Source organism: Lithobates pipiens, unplaced genomic scaffold (genome assembly GCF_037356315.1).
Source record: "Lithobates pipiens isolate NorthernLeopardFrog02 unplaced genomic scaffold, aLitPip1_a1.2 Scaffold_22, whole genome shotgun sequence".
Lineage (NCBI taxonomy): Eukaryota > Metazoa > Chordata > Amphibia > Anura > Ranidae > Lithobates > Lithobates pipiens.
The window spans coordinates 271,970,614-271,984,301 of NW_027507784.1; positions in this window are offsets into that span (position 1 = coordinate 271,970,614).

Consider the following 13,688-nt stretch of genomic DNA (forward strand, 5'->3'; position numbering starts at 1 on the left):
ATTAGGCACTATTTCTACCTCTGACACCAATGATGAGGTATTGTTTGCTCCCAAACTAGGACTTTTTCTACTCACACTGACCACAGTCCATCCCCCTAAAGCTCGAAGGACAGTAAACTGGCCCTTTGTTTAGAAATTTTGGAGACCCCCTGCTATATAGTATGTTTCTTACTTCTGATCCCTGCACTGTGTACACAAATTTTTTATGTTAATTACTTGTGACCATCACATTCTATCTGTTGTGCTTTACATGTCATATGTTTTACTCCTACACACTATATGCTATATAGTACATATTATACTCTCTAGACCACTGCATTCTATAGGATGTGATTTATTTTTTTGTGCTTCTGTCTAGTACATTACAATTGATACTACTGCACTCTATACAGTTACACTATATGTTAAGCATATCACAAACTGATGCACATTGCAGGTGATGAGCTGTGCTATATATTACATACTATTCACAAAAAGTCTTCATTGTCTTTACAGTTGTCCATGTCTATTTTAATAAAGTTCTTCTTTTAAGTAGATTCAAAAATTGGATTTCTTTATTGTGTGTGCAGACAAGCAAGAAACGTTGTCCTGGGGTTTATATGTGTCTGTACTTCAGGACTTGTAGTTTCCTAGCAATGACCCTGCTATTAACTTACACTAGTAATGTAATTGTCAGGAAAGACATTGGCATTCTTGTATGCACAGTAACCAGAGAACTCCTTCCCATGGCCATGTAGCTGGTGCGTGTGCGTGTACGGAAACACATGCACGAGTGGGTGCGTGTGCGCATTGGCAACAGGCGTGCTATTTAAACTGCACTCATGCACTGCATGTCATTATGTCAGTGCCGCTTTGTCTTATCTGTTCTTGAGCATATGTTCCTATGTCTGATCCTCTGTTGCTGACCTTTACTGAAACTGACTGTGCGTACCTACCCCTGGCTTGCCTCTGGACTATTTGTCTGCCTGCACCCCTGGATTATCTGCCCTGCTGTTACAGACCCTGGCCTGGTTCCCCACTGTCCTGCTGCCTGCTGTCTGTGTCTTTATCTGCTCAAACTTTGCCAATCTGGACTGTCCTGACCTTGTCTTGGCCTGCATACCTGCATCTGCACCTGCTAACCCGTGCCATTCTCCAGCCTAGTAATTCCACCTGTGTGCTTCACACCAGCCTCCTCTGCACATCACAACACACATCTGCACCTGCTAGCAGAAGACTTTAGAGGCACTCGTGCCACTCTGTGCTCCAATGATTCCCTATTACCTCACCAGGGCTCCTGAGCCAAAACTGTAAGCGAGGCCTACCTCTGCACTTCAGACTCCACCACCAGGTACGTTACAGTAAATATATAGAATAACTAAACCCAATCTCTAAAATTCCATTTCAGTTTTAATATTAAAATGTAATTTCAAGAGTCATTTTCAACATTTTTAAATCTTCAGCTTTCACCGAATTAATACCTGTCAATCCTGCAATGAGGGCTAGTTTTTATGCATTTCCTGTTACAGGCTAACAATGTTTTTTTTTTACTCCCAATTGTTCTCCTGCATTGCTTCCTTGTCACACAGGCTTCTGTTGAGACTAAATAGTTATGTCAATAAACATTAAGCAGGAATGGTCACCGTAGTCACCACCAGGAAATCTGCCCACAGAAATGCCATCCAACTGTTGCTGTGCATACGTATAGGGAGGCCCGGAATAAAAGACAGAAAGGAAATAGATGAAGGGCCGGGCATGACAGATGTTGAGAGTGAAAGCAACTATAGGGTTAAGAAATGGAATTGGGAGAGGAAAGGGAGGAGCCATTGAGAGAGGAACAGAAAGGGGTGGGATGTTATATATTCAGCGTGGGCGGGGACTCCCGGCAAACTAAGAGAGGACAGCAGCGAGAAAAGTTTGAGCTGGCAGCAGGTACACGGACACTCTGGGGCAGGGCATTGCGGTCTGGGGACTTTGCTGTGGCGGCCGTGGAGGGCTCATTGGCGCGGTTGCGGGGGCAGCGGGATCCGGGGGAGCTGAGTGTCTTCTGGGCCGAGTAGCGGTCCTCAGGTGGGATTAGGCGGGCGTTATCCACGGGGGGGGGACGAGACACCACGCGCTCGACGGTCGCAGCTTCCGGAGGGCTCCTCCAGGCCGCTCCGCCAGAGCTCAGCACGTCTACAGGAGCCGTTGACGGACCCGCTGGCCCCTCTGGCTGGGAGGACAACTTCCTTGCCGGCTGGGGGGTGAACGAGCGGAGTCCTCCACATTGGCGAGGCGTGGGGGCGGGGCTTTGGGCCACAATGGCGCCCACTTCCCGTCTGGGGGTTCAGAGCGGAGAGGGATAGCAGTTCCCCCTTCCACGCCGGGAGGGCAGGCCCGGGGGACACCCGGCACTAGGGAGCTGAGCAACACCTGCAAGGCAGCTGCCGGACGCTGCTGGTAGGTCCGCTGGGCAGAGTGCGGGGGGGCGGCGAGGGGGCAGGGCTGGCGGGGACCATGCGGAGCCATGTTGCGGCCACACCGCGCTGTGGGACTGGGGATGGTCGGACCACCGGGAGAGGATGAGCCGCGCCACGAAGATAAGCTGCGGCCGCTGGGCACGAGTCGCCTGGGGGGCTGGTCACGCCCGTGCTACCAATGGCAGCGGTGCTGGCAGAGGGCGAGATGGTCGAATGAGGAGTTCCGTGGAGGGATCGAGTCGGCGGGAGCATCCGGAGTCACGGCTGAGGGGAGCACGCCCTGGCAGCCAGGTGAGACATTGAACTTCTTTCTAACTGTTTTTGATGGGTGCAGGATGCTGGATGTTGGTGCGGAGGGGTAGAGTGGGGGCAGGGGCGGGGTGCCAGTTGCCCCCCGAGGGGCGGGCAGCAGCTGCCTGCCACTCGAGGGACACGGGAGCCTTCTAAGAAGGGCTGGGGGGTTGAAGGAGTGGGTTGGGGATGGGTGAAGAGCTTGGGATGGGGAGCATCCTAGGGTGACAGTGGAGCCTCAGGCTACGACGTTGGGGGAGTGTCAGCGGGTGCAACGGGATTGTATAAGCTGCGGGGACAAGGTCGATGGCGAGGGTGGAGGTGATCTGGTGGGGCCATGCAGCGAAGCATAGGTCGGCGTGGGTGCTGAGGGCCGTAGGGCTCGCATCCGACACTGGAGATGAGGGGCAGGATTGGTGAGGGTGAGTATGTGGAGAGTTTTCCTTTGGCCCCCGAGGATTTTCAGCTGGACGGGGTCAAACCGGTGACTCTGAGCAAGACGAGGGGTTGGGGAGGGGTTATCATCTGATACCCAGGCCATTCACGGGCTGTTTGCAGGTGTTAGCTCTCATGGCCAGCGTGATAGGTCCCCGGTGCTCTGCGTAGCGTTGTTGCGTTCTAGGTACGCTATGAGGGGGGCTCCCGAGGGGTGTGGCGGGACAGCGTGGCTGCGTTATGAGGAGCAAGTTAGGGTCCTTTGCCCATATTGGCTGAACGGACATATACTTAACGTGGATCGGTTACATGGCCCCTGCGCAAGGATGGCACGCTTAATAGCGTAGCGAACCGCATTTCTGAGTGGGTTTCTGTAGTGTAGTGTTTATCACGATCGCCCCACACGCGAAAGGTCCCCGGTTCGTAACCGGGAAGAAACAGGGCTTACGTTTCAAAGGGGGGGGGGGCAGGGGATCTGGACTCCCAGATGGAAAGAAGTGGGGGTGCTGACGTTTTACGGGGCGTGCAAGGCTGGGGAGTCCAGTTGCTAGGGCAGGGGTGCTCCGGTTGTGGGGGTAATCGCCCCCTGTCCCGTTTTCCTCCAACAAGAACGCGTGGCGGCGAGACTGCTTACCACAGGGATAACCCCCGGTGAAGGTGGACAAGGTGCGGCCTGGCCTCAATGGTTACCCTGATAGGGGGGGTAGGTTTTAAATTCCCGGTTCGTTGGCGGTGGTCCCGCCGATGGCGCAGACCCTGTGGTCGGCACTGCTGCATCCCGGGGGGGTTCGGAGAAGGGGGCAAAAAGAGGTGGCTTTGGGCTGGTGGGCGGGCCTTCTGCCGACCGGCCTTTGCAGGTTTTTGGTCGTGTCATGTTTGGGGGGTGGTGCCAGGGATGGAACCTCACAAGCCTTGACTTATTCATCTCCGCACTTCCGATAAGGGGGGCGGGGTGGGACGCCTCATACCCTGAGGCTTGTACGGGGTCCTACACGTCCTTTGACGCTGTGGTTGGTTGGATTGGGTACTGTGGGCGGGGGGCGCTCATGGGCTAATCGGACATGGCGTCGGTAGTTTGGTTTCTATAGGTGCTCCCTGAGAGCTTTCGCCTCTTAGGGTACTGTTGACTGGAGCAGTTTTCAGTGGTCCACTGCTTGCCCCTGGGCTGTTCCATTTCACGCCTTGTTTGCACTATTCAGTTCATCCCTGGATTGGGTGGTAAGGTGTGTGTCTGGCTGGGTAGCTGTCACCCATTTGGACGACTTTCTTTTTTGTGGGCCCCCCTTCTTACTAGTTGCGGGCGATCCTCTTAGACTCGTTGCAGCGCATGAAAAAATTTGGGGGTCTGTTAACGGCAGCTGAGACGGAGGGTAGGAGGACGGAACTGAGTTTCTTGGGCTTCAGGGCAGACGGGGGTGCCATGGAATGCATGTTGCCGACGGATAAGGTTGATGGGTTCTAGGTGGTAATTGGGGAGATGGTGGGGGGCTGAAGAAAGTGCAACTTTGGCAGTGGCAGTCAGTGGGGCGAGTTGAGCTTCACTGGCCACATATTTCCGATGGGTGGGGTTTGCGGCTGACTGTCGGCGGCCTCGGCAGGGGGGCAGGTTCCGAACATTTAGTTGGATTGCCCAGGGAACGTACGGAGGATGTAAGGGCTTGGCATAGGTTCCAGGAGAAACACAATGGCAGATTGGCTTGGTTGGATGGACTGGTAAGTAAGTTTGATCGGGCCTTGGTCACGGGCTCGGCGGGGTTGACAGGCTACGGGGCCTTCTTACACAGTCAGTGGAGCGCGGCTTGGCCGGAGTCAGGGGGCGGAGGCAGGCTTCACGGGGAACCTGGTACTGCTGGAATAGGTTGCGGTGGTGCTGACGGTGGACGTAGGGGGTACGACTGGTAGGTATTTCAGGATCAGGTTGAACTGCATTAACGGGGGTTGCTGCGGGTAAGTAATCGCGTCTCAGCTTTTCTCAGACGATGAGCCAGCCGTGGGGCCACCTAGTGTTGCGGGTTTACACCTGAACATTCTTACGGGGAGGGTCCATACTCTGGGAGTTGAAACTAGCTTGGCCACTTCCTTGTCTCGGCTTCAGTGGCAGCGGTTCAGGGTCTTGGCACCGACCGCGGTGAAGGCGGGGGTTCCCCTGTCCGGGGGTGGCTGGGAGAATACCTTGGAGTCGCCGCAGGATGGATCGGGAGGTTGGTGAGTGGGCCAACTTGGGCGACGTAGGGCAACGTGGGGGAAAGAGGGGTTAGTCGTTACACAGCTGGGAGGGGCCGTTTTTGGGTCTGATAATGCTGTACTTTGTGTCCAGGCAGAGGGACAGAAGGGGATTGATATCGGCCATCGATCGTAAATGGGCACCCTTGGTGTTCTGATTTACGCTCATGGGAAGGGTTTTTTTTCGCAATGGGTTTCTGGGTGAGACAGGGTTTAAAGGTGTGTTGGGTTACGAAATACAGTTGGTCCGCACTGGTTTTTTCGATTGCATTTTTCTGAGCGATTCGGGTGGACGGACCGGTCGGTCCGGCGGAGAAGGTTGGAAGGGGTCTGGTGTGGCAGGTCGTGTGTATATAAAGGGGATAGAGTTATGCTCAAGCTTCGGAGGCCAAGGACTTAGCATAAGGGGAGGGGTGTGGATATATCTATATGATGGTGTGCATTTACCCGGGTCGACAGTTTGTCCGGTAGGGATGGTAAGGGAAATGGTACGGAGTCGGCCTGGGGGATGGCCTGTTGCTGATGCATAGTAATGGGAACTTTTTGTCAAGGTTGCTCTTTGTGGGGTGTTTCGGAAATGCCTGGTAGCGGGTGGGTTGGAGAGTCCGCTATTTGCCTCACACTCCTTCTGCATTGGGGTGGCCATAGAGGCTGCCAGATGTGGGTTGGATGGGGCTGCTGTGAAGAAGAATGGGAGGTGGGAATCCGGAAGTTTTAGGTCTTACGTGCGCCCACACTTGTTGGTGGAAGGGTTTTAAAAAAAAAAAAAAAAACAACAGAATGGGGAAAATGGGGAACTGGGTATGGCACAACGGGTGGCCAGTTTCTGGTGTTGGTAATTGTTGTTTGTATTGCTTCCTTATGTCCTTTCAGAAGGAGGTCACATACGCCTCGTCTGGAATCTAGGGCATTCTTCTCTCTTTTTTTGGGGGGGAGCCAGGAGAGCGGAGGTCAGGACAAGAGGCAGTCAGCTTGGGATTTATTGCAGAGAGGCAGGCATCAGGTGGTTGGGTAACCCTGGGATAAGCTGGAACAGCATAGTGCCGAAAAATACAACAGGTTTTTACTGGGATGGTAATGGGGGGGTCTGATACAGTCGGGTAAACCTCTTGGCGGCTGGTGGGATCGGGGTTGGGACCCATACAGTTTGCTTAACGGTGAACGGGGCTCTGGGAAGTTTGGTGACTAGTATTGGGGATTTGTTATTCGGCACACGGAGTTGGAGGTTAATGTGAGAGCGTCCCAACGGGGGGATGGAGTGCCTTATCTGCAGTGGGTATTGAGGATGGGCTTTGGGCAGGACGGGACCAACAGGGCACTGTGGGGGTGGGGGCCCTCAAGGCTAAGGGGGTCATCCTTGCGGGCTGTGGCGGTGTCTTTGGTCTTTGATGGTGGCAAGAAAACAGATGTGATGGAAGTGGTGGGGGGCTCATAGGTGGTAGGTGCCCCCCTTTGGTGTATTCCAGCGGAAGGGTAGGCTGGAATACGGAATTGGTTGCACTGCGGGAAAGGGGGTTGTCTCCGGGCTGATAAACGGCCGGAGGCCTGGTATGGTGAAATTTGGTCCCGCAGTGTACTGGTGGAAAGTGTTAAGTGAATAAGGTGAAGTCGGGGTACCGTCAAAGACCAACAGGCTGGGAGTTTCGAAATTGTCGTTACAAAAAGGTGTATATATATTTAATTGAAGTTATTTAAGTTTGGTTTTATGATTGGTTAATAAAGGCTGCTATGGCCATTTACACTCCAAACTCTGTGTGGTCTATTTATTAAGGATAAGAGGGGGAAGGTAAAGGGGTAATAGGTAAAAAGGGGTTGGAAGAAGTAAAAGGTTATTAGGCGGAAGTTGGTGATATCTTGAATACATTTGTCAAGGGAGGCCCGGAATAAAAGACAGAAAGGAAATAGATGAAGGGCCGGGCATGACAGATGTTGAGAGTGAAAGCAACTATAGGGTTAAGAAATGGAATTGGGAGAGGAAAGGGAGTAGCCATTGAGAGAGGAACAGAAAGTGGTGGGAGGTTATATATTCAGCGTGGGCGGGGACTCCCGGCAAACGAAGAGAGGACAGCAGGGAGAAAAGTTCCCCACCCACCCTCCCTTTATTGTATGCAAAATGTGGTTCTTTTTGCTGTATTTTCTTTGTGTGTGTGTTTGTCTGTGTGCTTTCTCTGGCAGGGTGAAGGTGATCCGGGTCGTCATAGCAGCAGTAACGGCGGCGTCTTTGGTCTTTGATGGTGGCAAGAAAACAGATGTGATGGAAGTGGTGGGGGGCTCATAGGTGGTAGGTGCCCCCCTTTGGTGTATTCCAGTGGAAGGGTAGGCTGGAATACGGGATTGGTTGCACTGCGGGAAAAGGGGTTGTCTCCGGGCTGATAAACAGCCGGAGGCCTAGTATGGTGAAATTTGGTCCCGCAGTGTACTGGTGGAAAGTGTTAAGTGGATAAGGTGAAGTCGGGGTACCGTCAAAGACCAACAGACTGGGAGTTTCGAAATTGTCGTTACAAAAAGGTGTATATATATATTTAATTGAAGTTATTTAAGTTTGGTTTTATGATTGGTTAATAAAGGCTGCTATGGCCATTTACACTCCAAACTCTGTGTGGTCTATTTATTAAGGATAAGAGGGGGAAGGTAAAGGGGTAATAGGTAAAAGGGGGTTGGAAGAAGTAAAAGGTTATTAGGCGGAAGTTGGTGATATCTTGAATACATTTGTCAAGGCAGGAAACAACTGCAAAGAGGCTGCAGGTGCTCATAAGCACTAAGCAACAATGGATAAAAAAGTAAAAAGCACATTATTATAAAATGGCAAAGGTTTACAATACCCAGTGCTTTTTTTGCGGTTTATATTTTCTTTAAATGCTGCTTGCAGAACTGCCTAAATAATTGATTTGTGCTTAGGAACTCAACCACCTGCGGCAGGCACAAGACAAAGTTGAAGGTAAGGGCATTTCTGTTGGAGTGTCACTAAACATTTCATTGCCTGGTCATCTTACCAGAATAGCTTAGGTTGCTGTATTGGAGATGTTATTTATATGAGATGCTTAGACAGAAATGGTTGGTTAATTAGGTTCTGTCTCAACTCTGTTATCTAGTGAGGATCCAATTTGTGCCCTTTTCAATGAAAGTTTTTCTCTCAGCATTAAATAACTCATACTGTCACTATCAGTTCACCATATGTTCATTCATAGCATCAACAATGTTTTTCAGTGACCAACCTTTATAGGGAAAACAAGATGTTCCTAACCAATGGTAAACCTTCAGAGAATAAGTGATTTATTTCTTTCTAAGATAATTAGAATTTGTGCACAGTGGCAGCTTTCCCAAGTGTGTGTACACAAGATAATACCAGCGCTGACCTACAAAGCTTCTGAGAATTGTCTTTTGCTGTGAGCCTCTGAAATAGGACCAGCAAGAAATATAAGCTGCGTAAAACATAAAAAACAAAGTTAACTGGTATCTATTCCATATAAAAAAATAGAAAAATAAAGTATTAAATAAAGGTATTTTCATCATTAAATCAATAGTAAGCAGCCAGTGGATGCATCTGTTACACAAAGTTTGGTCCCTGAACACTTATTCTTTACTATGCTGATAGGCATGCTTGTTCTCTATGTGGAACATTCCCCATGTTACAATAAAAAATCCACAAAGTTGAATCCCTATTGTTGCTTCCCTACTAACAGTTCTTCATTGCTAATAGCAAAGCATGTATACTCAGGGCTGCTATATATTTTTTATAACAGTACTAAAGATAGAAAAGAACCTGGAAGGTTGGGAAGCTAAGAGCAGACCTACAGCCAATGAGTGGGAGGATTTGTAGTAGGATGTCAATGAAAGACCCTTTTTTGTTTACCTCAACAGCCTATTACCCAGGATCAGGGGGGATGACCTTCGTTAACTTTAAAATTCTATTGATTTAGAATTGTGTTCTTGGAAATACTGTAAGGTATCAATATGTACTGTATTAGTAGCTATTCATTTTTAAGATGGAACTCCAGTTACATATCCCTGCACATCCATGTTTTCCCGTGCTTCCTCTTCAACTTTTTTTTAATTTTTTTAACAAAAACAAATTATGCTTATCTTTTTCTCTGTAGTCTTCTAGTGGGCCCGGTGATGTCACGTGGCCTTGCTTTCCTTCCTCAATGGGGATGGTCCATCCTCCTGGACTAAGCGACACTCACTTAATGATGTCTGAGTGCTACTCTTTACAGGAGTACTATGATCTCAAAGAGTGTATTATTGACAACCGGAGCTCAGGGAAAGTAGATTGAATGAAGTTGGTTCCTGTTCAACCAAAAGAAGGATCAGCGGTGCTGTATGAAGAAAGTGGCTGGGGACAGCTTTGGAACGGGGAGTAAACCGCAGTTGGTGAAAAAAAAATGTCCCTGCAAGACAAGGTCATAATGTTTTAGTATACATCGCATACTAGCACATTATAAGAAACACACCTTAAAACAAAGCCCACCAGCACTGCATTGTCACCACTGAGAGGGCTTCCATCTTCCCCCGATGCTCCTTTTCTGGTTCACAGCCTTTGGCTACATGGGTGGCCAGGGCAATTATGGCATGGGCTCTGAAGGTCTGGCACTATATGCCGGACCTTCAGAGCACATGTGCCAGTGACGTCACCGGCTGCATTCACTATCTCCTAACATGCAATTTTAGGAGATATTCACAGTACCTACAGGTAAGCCTTATGCCCCATACACACAAGCGGAATTTCCGGCGGAAAAATCTTGGATGGTTTTTCCGACGAAATTTCCACTCAAGCTTGGCTTGCACACACACGGTCACACAAAAGTTCTCGGAACTTTCGACCGTGAAGAATGCGGTGACGTGCAACACTATGACGAGCTGACAAAAAGAAGTTCAATGCTTCCGAGCATGCGTAAAATTGTTTGCGAACATGCGTATGAATTTTGCGCGTCGAAATTGGTACAGACGATTGTAATTTCCGATCAGAACTTTTTCCGACCGAAAAATAGAGAACACGCTCCCAATCTTTTGCTGGCTGTAATTCTGCCAGCAAAAGTCCGATGGAGCATACACATGGTCGTAATTTCCAACCAAAAGCTCTCATCGGACTTTTGCTGGCAGAATTTCAGCTCGTGTGTGCGGTGCATAATATAGGCTTACCTGTAGGTATAAGAGGTATAACAGAGTTTACTACCACTTTAAGTACAGCTTGGTGACATCTTTCTTTAGAATACAGGAGTGGAAGAAGGGCCAGGTAATTAAGAATACTGGAGGTTTACTAATTATTTAAAAAAAAATCCTTACAAAAACACTTATAGCATACAAACACACATAGGCATGTACACTTCAAACTGATCTCTATAAGGAAACATAAATGTATAACACTTAAAGCCATGTTATAACCCAGTATTACTTAAAAAAAGTTTTAAAACTATTAACAAGCAATGACAACTACACGCAAAAGATGAGCTGTACTTTCAATTTAAATATGTACAGCACTGATTGCCCAAATAGCTTGACACTTAAAACAAACAGAAACCAATCTCTGGAGTTTTTAGGTTTGTTATTATTATACAACATTTTTATAGAGTATGTTTTTTTCAGTACACAGCGGTGATGTGGCTGTAGGGCAAACATCATTAGAGGTAATTCACAAAAAAAAATCGACCTGGAGTGAGTGTCGCTATTATATTTTGATTCCCTTTCTTAGCTCAGAACATATTTCTGTTGCTTGTGAATAAATAATTAGGCTGAATGTCTCTGTTTATATGGTTTTGATATGATCTATTCATGAGTGGCAATTAATGTGCTGAATGGAAGTGAATTTTGGAACGTAAAGACAAATCCTACTCAATCTATTTACAGTCCTCCTTTCACTTTTTTTTTTTTGATCAAAAAATGTTTACATAACTTTTTACAGCAATCCAGTTGCATGATGTCAGAGGCCTTCTCCGTGTTCCTCTAGTGGTAGCAGGATCTGAATGCTACAGAGTGGCACCATGTAATAGCATGGCATTACTCTCCACAGAATTCTTCTGTGAGCCCTGGACATCTTGATTATACACCCTCAGGGGACATGCCTTTAATAATAATTGTCATCATTGAACCTGTAAGCTGAGCAGCACAGCATTTTTTAATAAGTGGGCACCCAGGAAGCTTATTACATAAAGTTATAGTATTACCACATATTAGAACGCTGTTAGGTCTCCTGGTGGTCAGGAGCATTCCCAGCTTCTGCCAGGCTTCTTTCTGGGTTCAGTTTGTCTGACCTCTTGAATTGTGGGCCACTATTACGTCACTCCCACACGTGCACACAGGATTCCAATCTTTATGGCATAGAGGGGTGCCTTAAATGTACAGCTATTGTACAGTGTACAATACCGCTGACAGGTAAGGTCAAGGATTTATGTCAGAAGAGACCAATAGAGTCTCTTCCATAAACATGTGTTCCTGGAATCTCTCCACAGTGTATGAGCTAAAAGGTAGGGAAGAGATCTTATTTCTGTAATAAGTATCAGACTACTCCATGTCCGAAGGATTTCTCCTTTTAACAGACATGGGTCAAATGGAAGAGGCAAAATACGATTCCATAGATATACATAACAAAACATCCTACCTTACTAGAATCCACAATGGGGATAAAGCAGAGAAAAGGCAGCAGCCAAAGGCATGCACAGAACTGTCACTCTTCCCGCTTTCCCATTTTCAGTAAAAATGGATCTATAAGAATGTAAAAAAGGGCATCTCATAGTAACCGCTAAATCTGCAAAACAGACCATGTCAGAGGGATTGACCCTTTACCAGACATGAACTCTGATATATAAAGCAAAAAGGGTTAACTAAGAGGAAGCTTGTAAAGCCCAAAAACGTACCTTCATATGTTCTGTGCAATCAAGCATAGAGCAAGCCAAAAGGAGTTCTTTCCATGTGGATCCTCGGGTGTCAGATGTTTGCAACCGCAGTCCAATACAGTGAAAGGGCACAAACAACTAACGCCAGCTTTTTAAATTATACAAGAACGGCGCGTGGCACAATGATGTTATCACACCTAGCGTCGGTACGGCAACACGCCCACCGCCACCACAATAACAACCAAGCGCTTCTGCCTTCTCACAGCACAGGTGCAAGAATCAGTATCAGGAAGTGTGTGGATGGCGGTTGCGAAGCAACCGGTAAGTAGAAGGGCCATAGAAACAGGACAGATACAATGTTATGCTCATGCCCAATAATGCAGCTGCACAGAAGGGGCAAGGAGGTTATACAACTGTCTTATAAGCAAAGGTGCTCCAGCAATGACCCCTGGAAGGACCCTGGGTGGTGACTTTGTGGGAGCCCATCACAAAGTCAGACCAAAAGGCCGGCTTTGCAAAAAGGAGCCCCGCAAACATCAACCACTGATACAAATATGCTGTCTGCGCAGCAGGCAGAGTTCTGGGCACCATCGAATTGGTGCTATAGACACATATGCCAGCAATCGAGCTGCAAAAGAGGCCGTCCAGGTTAAGGGAGGCCCCCTGCGCTGGGCGGATGAAAAGAGATCCACCAATGATGGTGTTAAAAACATCCATGATGCTCACCAATGGTCCAAGCAGAAACCCCCATAATAATCAAACAGTCAGATGGAAGAAACAGATTGTAAACATATACAAATAACCTCAGTCAAAAGAATGTATATAGTCAATTATACATCAGACCAAATCATCCCCATAATAGCAAGGTGACATGTTAAATAATAGACTGTCCTGGGACCCACAAAGGTGGCCTCACTTGACAGCGTATACATCCACATACCATAAATTAATGATAGCAAAAACAGCCTAGAAACTGCCCAAAAACCACCCAAAAAGGGGGGGTGCCAAAGGAATTAGTGCAACCTCAGGTGGAAGCAAGAATGAACGAATACACATCATTCCTTCTTACATCCACCTGAGGAAATTCCCTTAAGGAAAGGTCTGAAACAAAGGTGCTCATTGAGTCCGGGTGGTGAGGTGGCCCCAAGGTCCGCAATCCAACGTGCGAGCGTGCCTCCCACTGAAAGAAGATCTTGTTCCAATCCCCGCCTCTCAGACTCAGTTGAATCCTGTCCAAAATTAGGAATTGGATCCCAGGAACCTCCCCTGATTCTTATCAATGACTTCGGAAAAAAATCCACGGTTTTGTTGTTCGGAAAATCCGATCGTATGTACGGGGCATTAGGGTTACCAAACTTTTGCCTGTGCCAGGTTTTATATTTTTTCCAGTCCTTGAAAACTGCAAATTAAACATGTCATGTCCTCTGCAGAGGCTGTGTTACTTCTCTGCGCTGTGTAAATCAAAAAA